Source organism: Loxodonta africana, chromosome 14 (genome assembly GCF_030014295.1).
Source record: "Loxodonta africana isolate mLoxAfr1 chromosome 14, mLoxAfr1.hap2, whole genome shotgun sequence".
Lineage (NCBI taxonomy): Eukaryota > Metazoa > Chordata > Mammalia > Proboscidea > Elephantidae > Loxodonta > Loxodonta africana.
In genome coordinates, this window is record NC_087355.1 from 11,083,447 (window position 1) to 11,095,596 (window position 12,150).

Sequence of the window (12,150 nt, forward strand, 5' to 3'; positions counted from 1 at the left end):
TCCAAGTTCTTGCCTATAATATAGACCTAAAAAAAAAAAAAACAGAAAAACCACCCATGCAACAAATATTTTTGAGCACTTATTACATTCAGGGTAGTGCATGAGACACATAAGCCCATATGGTCTAACAGAGGGAAGGAAGACGTTTACATGCATTTGTTCATTCATTTGTTGATTGCCTATATGGCCAGGAGAACATTTAAGCAATAGTGATAAAAGGAAAACATGGTGTTTACCTATACCAAACACTAGGAGTAGCTCCCCCAGTCCAAGCAATTACTTGAACCTGCTGCTGTTGCTGTTGTTGCTGTCGTTAGCTGTATTCACTCAGCCCTGAACTCACGGTGACCCCGTGCACAACAGAAGAAAATGCTGCACCATCCTGTGCCATCCCCATGATCCAATGTGGACTGGGCCCTTGTGATCCGCAGAGTTTTCACTGACTGACTTTCGGAAGCAGATCACCAGGCCTAACTTCTTAACCCACTTTAGTCTGGCAACTTTGCTGAAACCTACTCTACATCACAGCAACACCTCCACTGATAGATGGGTAGTGGCTGCACGTGAGGTACACTGGCCAAGGATCAAGCCCTGGTTTCCCAAATCTGAGGGGAGAATTCTTCTACTGAATCACCACTAGGGAACTGAAGTCTCTGGGCTAAATCTGGCCCACCTCCTGTTTTTGGATGAACCAAGAACTAAGAATAGATTTTACTTCTTAAAAGAGTACAGTTAGTCCTTGACTTATGACATATTTGAGTTACAACAAACCACACCTATGACAGCCTGTTTTTTTGTACATCTTATTCTTACTACATCTTCCTGTGAGAAAGTTATGGGAAAATGCACACAGAGGAAATGGGAAAAATTGCCGAGTTACCTGAACATGCTCCAAGCATTTGATCAGGATAATATGACGTAAGAAGTCACCCATACGGCAAGGATGCTGAATTTAGAAATTGGTGTTGCTAATGTGGGACAGCTCATAGATCACAAAGACAGGGAACTGACAGATCAGGACTTAATGGATTTTGAAGACGAAAGAAATGCTGAAGAAGAAATGATGAGGAAAAAGGAGAGAAGTTGTCAAAAATTTTTATGGTGAAAGGATTAGCTGGAGTTTTTTTTCAAAACTAAATCAGGAGCTTTAATTGCTTGAAAACATGGACCCAAATGTTGATGGCTTTGCTGAAGTCAATAGATTCGGGAAGCAGGGAGATGCTACAACAAAATATATGAAGCCAAAAATAACAGGGTCACTGTCATGGATTGAATTATATCCCCCTAAAAATGTGTGTATTAACTTGGTTAGGCCATGATTCCCAGTATTCTGTGATTGTAATTTTATGTTAAAGAGGACTAGAGTGGGATTGTAATACCCTTACCGGGTCACATCCCTGATCCAATGTAAAGGGAGTTTCCCTGAGGTGGGCCCCGCACCACATTTTATCTCAAGAGATAAAATGAAAGGGAAGCTAGTAGGGAGTGGGGACCTCGTACCACCAAGAGAGCACTGCCAGGAGCAGAGTGCATCCTTTGGGCTCTGGGTTCCTGAGCAAAGAAGCTCCTAGCCCTGGGGAAGACTGATGAGAACGCCGACAGAGAGAAGGCCTTCCCCTGGAGCTGACACCCTGAATTTGGACTTTTAGCCTATCTCACTGTGAAGAAATAAATTTCTTTTAGTTAAAGCCATCCACTTGTGGTATTTCTGTTATAGCAGCACTAGATGACTAACACAATCACATAGCTCGCTCTCATTAATTTTCTGACTAGAAACCCCATCCCCATTCCCAGGGATAATCTAGATGATTCCACAAGTGGAGTTATTACCACAATTGACAAAATTCCAACATCATCCAACTCTTCTTTATCATTGGAATAAATTTTTATGATCTGAGTATTTTTTTAATGTATGTACTAGAATATATCTGTAAGTTTTTATGTAATATTCCCAGTCCCTAAAGTCAAATAAGGATTGGATTTATAAGGATACTGATTTTAAAAAGCAATAATAGTAACAATAAAAATGAGGTATTTGACTTATATCAGAACCGACTTAGGACAGAGTTGTCAGAACGGAACCCGGTCGTAAACTGGGACCGTCTGTAGTTGAAAAAAACATCAAGGAAGAAAACTTCTTGACTTCTTGACATATGAAAATTACATGAAATTCAAATTTCAGTGCCCCACAAGTAAAGTTTTATTGGAGCACAGTCAGATGTACTCATTTATGTATTATCTGTGGCTGCTTTCACACTACAATAGCAGAGCTGAATAGTTGCAACCAGGGCTTCAAACTGGTTAGTTCCAGTTCACACCCTTGTTGATCATTTGCATTTCTAACAAGGTACCTACCAGGTGATGCTAATGCTACTGGTTCGGGAGTAGGGACCAATTCTGATAACCAGCGGGTCTCAAAACTTATTATACATAAGAATCGACTGGGGATCAGACTGAATCAGAATCTACATTTCAACAAGATCCCCAGGTGATTCTTATGTATTATAAATTTTGAGACCCACTGCTCCCTTACTGGTTACCAGAATTGGTCCCTACTCCTAACCAGTACTATCAGCATAGCCTGGAACCTTGTTAGAAATGTAAATTCTCAGCAGGGGTGAGAACCTGACTGAACTGGTTCAAAGCCTTGGTTGCAACAGAGGCTGTATGGCCTGCAATGCCAACCCCTGATCTAAACAGTCATGGTAATTCCTCCCCAGCCCGTGGCTGGTTCAGACAGGCCTAAGTTAAAATAAATTAATGAGAGGCAAACAATCTTGCTCTAAGCAAAAGAGAAAAAGAAGCCCCTTCTTTTCCACTAAATGTGAACAAGGATGCAAGTAATCCCAATTGCCACTGGCTGCCATCTTAGACAGGCGGATCAGCCTTAGGATAACAGCCACACTGAGAAAAAGAAGAGAGGAACAGAAAAAATATAAGTCCTTGGTGATATTCCAGCTGCTGATCACACCGTATCTGGAGCCAGCCCTACATCTGGTTTTCCTTTAAAGTGAAATAAATTTCTTAATTGTTTCTGTGGGTTTGAGTAAGGTGTCTGTCACGTGCAAAAAAAAGGCAGCCTAACTTGGATATGCCCTTAAAGAGGTCTGATGACTTACCTAAGATCAAAAATTAGCAAGTGGCAGGGCTGGTACTTGGAACCAGTTAAGTCTGATGCTATTTTGTTATCTAATGTCATGACTGGCTCACACTTTCATCTGCTGAAGCAATCAATGAATGAATGAGACTGCTAAACAGTGATCTGCAGAGGCTGCTAGAGAAGCACATGTTGGGAGTGACCAAGCCACCAATATGTAGGAGCCAGACAGAGAAAGACAAGATGGGGGGCTGTTGTAGAAGGAGAAACAACACATGCAAACACAGAGGCTACAGAGAATGTTTTCATATCGATGGAGCAGAAACATAAAGAAGGTGAGGCAGTGTCATGGATTGAATTGTGTACCCAAAAAATTTGTGTGTCAACTTGGCCAGTCCATGATTCCCAGCGTTATGTGACTGTCTACCATTTTGTGATCTGACGTGATTTTCTTAGGTGTTGTAAACCCTACCTCTACGCTGTAAATGAGGCAGGATTAGTGGCAGTTATGTTAATGAGGCAAGACTCAATCTACAAGATTAGGTCGTCTTGAGTCAATCTCTTTTGAGATATATCAGCGAGAAGAGCAGGGAGCAGAGAGACATGGGGACCTCATATCACCATGAAACAAGAGCCAGTAGAACAGCGCATCCTTTGGACCTGGGACCCTGTGCTGAAAAGCTCCTCGACCAGGGAAGATTGATGACAAGGACCTTCTCCCAGAGCAGACAGACAGAGAAGGGCCTCCCCTGGAACTGGCACCCTGAATTTGGACTTCTAGCCTCCTAGACTGTGAGAGAATCAGTTTCTGTTTGTTAAAGCCACCCACTGTTACAGCAGCACAAGATAACTAAGACAAGCAGGGAAGGGCGGGAGGGTGTAGGAGGCGCAAGATCACGAGAGGCCACCCAAATCATGTTACGAAATGTGAACTGTAGCTTGATTACTCTGGGGAACTACTCCAGATTTTCAAATAAAGAAGTGGACATGATCCGATGTCAGCTTTACATAGGTGGTTGTGACAGAAGGATAGGTTACGACCAGTAATGAGTAACCTAAGCAAGAACTAATGGGATCTAAAATGTTCAACTACAGTTGCTTTGAAGTTGGAACTGGAATCCAAATTCCAGTTCTGATTTTTAATAGCTCTGTGATCTTTGGCAAATTAATTTCTCTAAGCTTCCTTTTCTTTGTCAACAAAAACAGAATTTAGAGAATTACTGTTTAAGTATTAAATGCTAAAAGATAATGGAGTAAACATACTTGGCACTGAGTATGTAGTATGTAGGTTTTTCCTCTATTATTGCTACTACTTTTTTTTTTTTTTTTTTCTAGACCAGGAGAGTTACTGAATTGGGAGCCATCGATAGATAGTAGTTAAAGCTATGGAGTGTTTGTAGACTGAGATGAGAAGAGGGCCAAGAAAAAATCCTGGGGAATAATTTACTGTTTGGATCAGATAAATCTGGGAAGGAAGAAAGGAAGGGTGGGAAGGAGTAAAGGAGTAAAAGAAAGCACTGGAGGGCTGCAAAGATAAGAAAGTCAGAAAAGAATGATGTTAAGACAGAGAAGTTTCAAGAGGGAGGACTTCTGTGCTATCACAGAAATACCACAAGTGGATGCCTTTAACTAACAGATATTTATTCTCTCATACTCTAGGAGGCTAGAAGTCCGAATTTAGGATGCCAGCTCCAGGGGAAGTCTTTCTCTCTCTGTCTGCTCTTGAAACTGTTGACACTGGCCAGAAAGACCTGGAAGGAAAAAGAAAAGAAGCCCATACCGCTCATTTATAATCTCTGGCTAGGGATAAGGAACTAGCCAAGAGAGTAAGTTTTTTTGTTTGTTTTGCTACATGGGGGAGGCTAAAGAAGAAAAAAAGAGCCAGAAAGTAGTACAGGTATATGCCATGTGCATCTGGGGCTAGGCATGAAGGTGGCAGGACTCCAGGAAGTAGATAAGCAAGGGCTCCAGGCCGCTAAGCACAGACTAGCTTTCTCAGACCCTTTGTTCTTCCCTTATGTATGCGGGGATCCAAAGGCCCCTAACAGCTGTGACTGAAGAGATTTTAAGTTATAACAGTAGCGCTGTTATAACTTAAAATTATAACACCAACATTCTCCCCTGGCCTCCTCTTAAGTCTAAAGAAAGAAAAAGCACTTTATTGAACCACACATTAAAGATACACAAGCTCAGTTGGGTACTTTTCAAGTCCAAGATAAAGCAGTATTATTCCAAGATTCTCAACTGTACTGGTTTTTGCAACCACCCTAGGTCCCAGACCCTGTTTAACCATTATAGGAGTAATCAGACTTACACCAGTTGGTTCCTCACCCATTGTCATGCAACTCAGAGGCCAACCCCTACCCACCATACAAGAGAAGAGGGTCTCTTAAAGGATGTCCTCTGGCTTCTCTTCAAAATGGGAAGGAACACTCTGCCAAAACTGAAAGGGAAGTGGTAAGGTATCAGGCTCAAAGAGATGAAAATCTGAAATAGGTGATGTTGAAAAAGTGAAGTAAAACAGCTAAGGGGGGAATGCCTGAATATACACAGTTCATCTCGCGATTATTCCAAACATTTACTGAAGCTAGTGAGCTGTGCTCTATCTTACTCAATATTACTTTATGCTTACTCAGTCACGTTTAAGGCCTCACTTATCACAAGAGAATTCTAAAAACCAGTTTGTAAGCTTATTAAACACAAATTTCACTACTACAAAAAGAAAAAATAAAATACAAGTTGCTTCACATACATTAACTTCACCTTAAAAATCTGCAGCCTCTATAATCTTACAGATAAAATGTGTAATTGAAACACTGGGCTATGTCTGGCACATACATCTACCAGTACCCCTCTGTGTTTGCACACAATCAGTCTATCACTGTGTCTTAGATCTGTGTCAGGCACCTAGGCCTCCAGGTGTATTTACTGGTTACAACTGAATTAACCGCTTAGCTAAAAGCCACAAAATAATAAAACAAATCCTACAGTTCAAAAAAATATATGCACTATGTTTTATTCATGACGACAGTAAATTCAATTCTGAATACTGTACCTAATGCTACTCATTACCATTTAAGGAGGAAAACAGGTACCATACCAAGTCGATCAAACCAAATTACCAGTATTAAAGGCTTACCTTCTCACAAATATTAGAATATCCAGTCTATTTTGTAAAGGAAGATTTTTCTCTTTAACGTATTCTGAAAACACTCTTAGTGTCTAAAAATCCACTATAATTTAAAGAAGCTTAATATTTGGTGATTAAAAAAATAATGTTACTTTATAGCAAGGTAATAGCAAGCATACAACTGCTATATTTTAGTTTACAAGAGGCACAGCTGAAACCATAAATAATTTTTCCCAGTAGTCTGAAAACTCGAAGACAGAAAACATAACTTAGACAAATGTGACTAAAGAAGAAACAAATAATAACTTAGCAAACCTAAGACAGAACAGAAAACTTAAGTAGTCCTATGCTGTTGCAGTTAGTTGCCCTCGAGTTGATTACAACTCATGGCAACCCCATATGTGTAAAGTAGAACTGCTCCATAAGGTTTACTAGGCTGTTATAAACATTAAAGAAAAATGAAGCAGTTCAACACCCAACTCCAGTCCCACCCGTACTTCTGGTATAGGGTAAATGATAAACAGGTTCAAATTAGTTCTACCAATGATCCATCCGATAGAAGCAATTCCAAAGAACAGAAAAAGAAGAAATACTCCTAAAATCACTTATGCAGCTAAAATAATCTTGGTAAAAAATTAAAAAAAATTTTTTTACATGTCAATTTCACTCCTGGATGTATTAACAAAATTTATCCAATATTGACAAATATATAACATCACCAGGCTGGATTTATCCCAGAAATACAAGGATGGCTTTAATTTAGAATTTATTATTATGATTTACCAATTAAAATATGGAAGGAAAAAAAATTCTACATCATTTTATTAGAAACTATGAATTGAAGCAAAGTTTTCAACCTTATAGAGAATACCTACCAAAATATAGCTATATTGGAAGGATTTTCTTTAAAATCAGGAAAAAGACAAGATTTTTACAAATATCAGCATTGGGCTAGAAGCCCTAGCCAGTATAATAAGGAAAGATAAAGAAATTACAGATATAAGTATTGGAAAGGAAAAAAAAAAAGAAACTAACATTTTTTATAGATAATGTAATTGCTCACAAAGAAACACCAAGAGAATCAATCAACAGAAAAATAATGAGAATAGGAAGATTTAGAAAGGTGAGTTAATATAAAATTATCATCTAAGAATTCACTGCATTTCTATACAACAGCTGAAAAACATAATTTTTAAAAAGATATCAGATACTTAAATAAGAAAATAAACCAAAAACGAAACCCACTGCTGTCGAGTTGATTCCCAATCATGGCAACCCTACAGGACAGAGTAGAACTGCTTCATTGGGTTTCCAGGGACCGGCTGGTGGATCGAACTGTCGACCTTTTGGTTAACAGAAGAACTCTTAACCATTGCACCAGCAGGGCAGCACCGTATTCCAATTAAAAGGCAAAAATTGTTAGGATAAAATAGAAAGACCTCATTATAAGCTATCTACAAGAAACAAACGTTAAACATAAAGACACAGGCTGAAAGTAAAGAATGGAAAAAGAAAACACCATGCACAGAGTAAACATAAGAAAGCTGAACAAAGATGTCAAGAAAAAGTGTCCCCAGAGATAGAGATATTTTACACTGACATATGGGGCATCTGGTCAGGAAGATACAACAATCATAAACGCCTATGTCCAAATAATAAGCCTTTAAAATACATGTAGCAAATGAACCAGCGACTAGATCATCCTGAGACCAGAAGAACTAGATGGTGCCCAGCTACAACCGATGACTGCCCTGACAGGGAACACAACAGAGAACCCCTGAGGGAGCAGGAGAGCAATGGGATGCAGACCTCAAATTCTCATAAGACCAGACTTAATGGTCTGACTGAGACTGGAAGGACCCTGGTGGTCACGGCCCCCAGACCTTCTGTTGCCCCAGGACAGGAACCATTCCCGAAGCCAACTCTTCAGACATGGATTTGACTGGACAATGGGTTGAAGAGGGATGCTGGTGAGGAGTGAGCTTCTTGCATCAGGTAGACACTTGAGACTAGGTTGGCATCTCCTGCCTGGAGGGGAGATGAGAGGGTGGAGGGGGTTAGAAGCTGGCGAAAAGGACACAAAAAGAGAGAGTGGAGGGAGAGAGCAGGCTGTCTCATTAGGGGGAGAGTAATTGGGAGTGCGTAGCAAGGTGTATATGGGTTTTTGTGTGAGAGGCTGACTTGATTTGTAAACTTTCACTTAAAAAAAGCACAATAAAAATTATTTAAAAAAACACACGTAGCAAAAACTGACAGAATTAAAGGAAGGAATACACAAACCTACAACCATAGCTGAGACTCTAACATCCACTTCTAGGTACTGACAGAGCAACTACCAAAAAAATACATACATATATTAAGGGCATGGAAAATCTGAACAACACAACAATCCGCCCTGATCCCTAACTGGTATTTATAAAACATCCCACCAACAACTGCAGAATTCATATTCTTTTTAAATGCATGTGGTATGTTCACTAAGATACAACCACAGGCTGACCTTAAAACAAATCTCAATTTATGAGATGAAATCCCCCAAACTATATTCTTTGACTACAATGAAATGGAATTAAAAATCAATAATAGACCATCTAGAAAACCCCAAATATTTGAAAATTAGCATAGCTCCAAATAACCTATGGATCAAAGAAGAAATCACAAGGGAAATCAGAAGACATTTTAAACCTAATAACAATTAAAATTATTGAAATTTGTATGTTGCAGCTAAAATAGTATACAAGAAAAATGCATAGCTTCAAATGTTTAAATTAGAAAAGTATAAAACGTATGACCTCAGGTTCTCCTTTAAAAAGTCAGGAAAAACGAAAGGTAAAGGGAGCCAGGCTAAGCCAGTTATGCTAATAAATTCAACAACTTAAATGGACAAATTACTTGAAAATACAACCTACCAACACTGTCAAAAGAAAGAGCCTTACATCTACTAGAGAAATTGAAATATATCTAATAGAGAAAGTGAATCTAATATTCCCACAAAGAAAACTCCAGACCCAGATGGAATCACTGGTGAATTCTATCAAGCATTTAAAGAGCAGATAATACCATTACTGTAACATTAGCAAATCGAATAAAGCAAGCTATAAAAAGGGTAATTTATCATGATCAAGTGGGATTTATTCCAGAAATGCAGGGTTCATTTAAAACTAAAAAAAAAAAAAAAGAATAAACATAATTTACCATATTAACAAAATAAAGGGGAAAAACCATATGGCCATTTCAATAGGTTAAAGAAAAAGCATTTGACAAAATTTTCAACCCAGAAATATAAAAGAATTTTCTCAATCTGATAAAGAGCATCTACAAAACACCTGTTGTTGTAAAGTGCCTTCAAATCAGTTCCAACTCATAGCAACTCTATGTACAACAGAAGGAAACAATGCCCAGTCCTGCCCCATGCTCACAGTTGTTGCTATTTTGAGCCCATTGTTGCTGTCACTGTGTCCATCCATCTCATTGAGGGTCTTCCTCTTTCTCACTAACCCTCTACCAAGCATGATGTCCTTCTCCAGGGACCAGTCCTTCCTGATAATATGTCCAAAGTAGGTGAGACAAGGTTTCACCATCCTCACTTCCAAGAAGCATTCTGGCTGTACTTCTTCCAAGACAGATTAACCCATGGTATATTCAATATTCTTCACCAACACCATAATTCAAAGGCTTCAATTCTACTTTGGACTTCTTTATTCATCGTCCAGCTTTCGCATGCATATGAGATGACTTGGGTCAGTCCTCAAAGTGACATCTTTGCTTTTTAACACTTTAAAGATATCTTTATATGCTAGCAGATTTGCCCAGTGCAGTATGTCATTTGATTTCTTGATTGCTGCTTTAGACTAAGACAAATCCATAGTTCTGGAAACTGCCAGTCCATAGATTAGCTTATGTACCCCATGTCTCAGGAACCCCAACCTAATATAAACCTCATGCAGATTTTTAGTTCCCAAAGGACAGAAAGGTTTGGAAAGGAGACCCCAGAACCAGACTCTTATAGACAACACAAGATAAGACTGAGGAAAGTTCTCACAGGGTTTTGATGAGTGACCCAAGGCAAAGTCTGTCCAAAGGACACAAGTCTGAGAAGAAATATGTAAACTTCCCCAGTTCCCACAGGCATTGACTGTGGATCCAAGTAAAATGAAATCCTTGACAATTCAATCTTTTCTCTGTTTATCACGACGTTGCTTATTGGTCTAGTTCTGAGGGTTTTTGTTTTATGTTGATGTGTAATCCATACTGAAGGTTCTAGTCTTTGATCTTGATCAGTAAGTGCTTCAAGTCTTCTTCACTTTCAGCAAGCAAGGTTGTATCATCTGCATATCACAGGTTGTTAATGAGTCCTCCTCCAATCCTGATGACACATTCTTTTTCAAACAGTCCAGCTTCTCAGATTATTCTCAGCATACAGATTAAGCATGGTGAAAGGAAACAACCCTGACACACACCTTTCCTGATTTTAAAACACACAGTATCCCCTTGTTCTGTTCCAACGACTGTCTCTTGGTCTATGTACAGGTTTCACGTGAGCACAAATTCAGTGTTCTGGAATTCCCATTCTTTGGAATGTTATCCGTAATTTGCTATGATCCTCACAGTAGAATGCCTTTGCACAGTCAGTAAAACACAGGTAAACATCTTTCTGGTATTCTCTGCTTTCAGCCATTATCCATTTGACATCTGCCAATGATATTCCCTGTCCACCTCCTCTTCTGAATCCGGCTTGAATTTCTGACAGTTCCTTGTCGAACGTACTGCTGCACCCATGTTTGAATTATCTTCAGCAAAATTTTACTCGCATATGATATTAATGATATTGTTCAATAACTTCCATATTCCATTGGATCACCTTCCTTTGGAATGAGCATAAATATGGATCTTTTCCAGTTGGTTGGCCAGGTAACTGTCTTCCAAGTTTCTTGGATAGACAAGTGAGAGCTTTCAGTGCTGCAACCCTTTGTTGACACATTTCAATTGGTATTCTGTCAATGGCTGGAGCCTTGTTTTTCACCGATGTCTTCAGCGCAGTTTAGACTTCCTTCAGTACCATCAGTTCTCAATCATATGCTGGCTCATAAAATGACTGAACACCAAGCAATTCTTTTTGGTAGAGTGACTCTGTATTCCTTCCATCTTCTTTTGGTGCATCCCATGTCATTCAAGGTTTTGCCCATAGACTCCTGAAGTACTGCAACTGAAGGCTTGAATTTTCTTCTTCAATTCTTTCGGCTTGAGATTATTGGGTGTGTTCTCCCCTTTTGGTTTTCTAACTCCAGGTCTCCGCACATTTCATTACAATACTTTTCTTCTCGAACCACCCTTTGAAATCTTCCGTTCAACTCTTTTACTTCATCATTTCTTCCAATCGCTTTAGCTACTCTGTGTTCAAGAGCAAGTTTCAGAGTTTCTTCTGACAACCACTTTGGTCTTCTCTTCCTTTCCCATCTGTGTTTTGCTTTCTTCATGTATGATGCCCTTGAAGTCATCCCACAACTCCTCTGGTTTATAGTCATTAGTGTTCAACGCATCAAGTCTATCTTGGAGATGGTCTCTAAATTCAGACGATATATACTCAAGGTCATTCTTTGGCTCTTGTGGACTTGTTTTCATTTTCTTCAGCTTCAACTTGAACTTGCAAATGAGCAATTATGGTCTGTTCTGCAGTCGGCCTCTTGCCTTGTTCTGACTGGTGATACTGAGCTTCTCCATAGCCTCTTCCCACAGATGTAGCCAATCTGATTTCTGAATATTCTATTCAGTGAAGTGTAAGTGTATAGTTGCCATTTATGTTGTTGGAAAAAAGCATTTACAATCAATAAGTCATGTGTCTTGCAAAGTCCTATCATGTAATCTCTGGCATCATTTCTATCACCAAGGTGATATCTTCCAACCACTGATTCATCTACTTTGT

The 12,150-nt window shown here is 39.2% G+C and overlaps 1 protein-coding gene across 13 annotated transcripts in view; it reads right to left on the reverse strand.

The window, feature by feature from the left end:
- The window catches only part of ASPH (aspartate beta-hydroxylase), a 299,144-nt gene that overhangs the window by 262,261 nt on the left and 24,733 nt on the right, over nucleotides 1-12,150 (reverse strand). The window lies entirely within an intron of this gene.